Raw genomic sequence first — 1,777 nt, 5'->3', positions numbered from 1 at the left:
TAGATGTGCGGAGTGGTTAGAAAAAAGTGAAACATGGGCACTTATACAATGTTGTACAAAAAACATCCAAGAGAATTAACAAACGACAACGATTTCAGGCAACAAGACCACAGGATAGCAAGTTAACAAACTTTTTAACCTCTTTTTTCCCCCTTTAAATATTAGGGATTTATACAAAACACATAGTAAAATACCCATGTTATCAAATTACTTCGCACAAGAAACACACTTGAAGCTCTAGGAAGAGAAAAAAGTACCTTTGGAATTTGGCACTAAGAGTTTTTTTCCCACTGATTTCTTTTTTTATTATTATTATTTCTTTAAAAGGAAAAAAAAAAAGAATGATCACATTTTGCTGAACACAAACACATCTAAATCGTCCACAATAATAATCCCCCCCCCAAAGAAAAAGAAAAGAAAGGGAAAAGAAAAACTGACACCAATGCGTCACAGAAGCCAACACAAACTTAGTCTGGAATAGTTTTTATTTCTCACATGAAAACTTTTTTTTTAATTATTTATTTTAAGCAAACAATTTTTTTTTGTTTTTTGAAATTTGATTTTTTTTTGTTTTCTGCTGTTGATGTTGTTCAAGTAAAAACCAAATTTAAACTTCTCGTGTATAAACACAGAACACTTAAGAGACCATGAGACCCCATGATGAAATCACAACTGAATTCACAGAAGCACCAATGGAACGACATCATACAGTTAAACTTTTCTCCTGTACATTGAAACAGTATAAAATATAGGTAATTTTCATGTGCATTAATTCATGGATTGTCTAACTTGTGAGTCAGTTCAGCAAAAGGTGACACAAATAGGTAGCATTTGCCCTAAAACAGGGTAAATTTTTTTTCTGTTATACTAATCTACAAAAAGTGGTTCTATATATATATTCTTAATGAGAAAGTGAGCCACCTAAAATGGCCTTATCAAAAAACTTTACACTGCCTGAAAAATGTAAAAACTATTACAGACCTCTAGAGACTTAAAATCAGACAGTTTTTCTTCTTCAAACTGTTTTGGAAGTAGTCTGTTAAGAAATCAACATTCTGTGCCTCTGGATACATATTGCTACTGTCACCAGGGACCAGCCAGAATGCCAATCTCTGTATAATACTTTCAAGTCTGTTTTTTTTTAAACAACAACAAAAAAATTAACAAAACACAAAAAGAAAAAAAAGGAAGAAAAGGAAAACCGAATACCCTAACAAAACATTTTGCCACAGGTTGTGTGTGTGTTATTGTTTTATTTTTATTTTTTTAAATAACCCTATTCTTAATTGGGCTATTAATAAAATTTCAATCTTGCACAAATGCAGCAATGCTTTTCACATTGACTTCCCAGAATTCATAGCTAGATGAGGTCACATGCAAATTTCAAAGGTTCAAACTATAGATCAAAGGTCAGTAGGAGAACCAAATTATGATGTGAGGTCAGAAAGACATCAGAGACAATGACGGGACGATGAAACTTTTTTTTTAAAATTTGAGACGCCACAGGGACATGCTAGGCAAACGATGAAGCTAACGGGCATGAAGATGTCTAGGGAAAAACAAGGAAGAGGAAAAAAGTTACGGAGAATCTATGCAGCAGAAACAAAATCATTTTTTAAATGGGTGCAGGAGAAAACTAATGCAAATCTTTCATCATTAGAATCTCAGCCATTCACGCAATTTGCATTAACTGTACAATAACTCGTCAACAACAGCACAATGAGAGATCCCCTCCCCCAAAAAAGAATTCATCCGAAAGGAGTTAGAGAGGCTGGAT

The 1,777-nt window shown here is 33.3% G+C and overlaps 1 protein-coding gene across 4 annotated transcripts in view; it reads right to left on the bottom strand.

Annotated features, from left to right (window-relative positions):
* Positions 1–1,233: 1,233 nt before the first annotated feature.
* CELF2 (CUGBP, Elav-like family member 2) overlaps positions 1,234–1,777 on the bottom strand; it is a 468,221-nt gene continuing 467,677 nt past the window's right edge. For all 4 annotated transcript variants that reach the window (XM_015417989.1, XM_015417991.1, XM_015417990.1 and 1 more), the window contains one exon: positions 1,234–1,549. The gene's annotated coding sequence lies outside the window, so the exon portion shown is untranslated. The remainder of the gene's footprint in view (positions 1,550–1,777) is intronic.

This window comes from Gekko japonicus, unplaced genomic scaffold (assembly GCF_001447785.1).
Source record: "Gekko japonicus isolate JY-2015 unplaced genomic scaffold, Gekko_japonicus_V1.1 scaffold1132, whole genome shotgun sequence".
Taxonomy (NCBI): Eukaryota; Metazoa; Chordata; class Lepidosauria; order Squamata; family Gekkonidae; genus Gekko; species Gekko japonicus.
The sequence above is the reverse complement of the archived record's forward strand: the minus strand, read 5'-3'. Positions and strand labels throughout refer to the sequence as shown.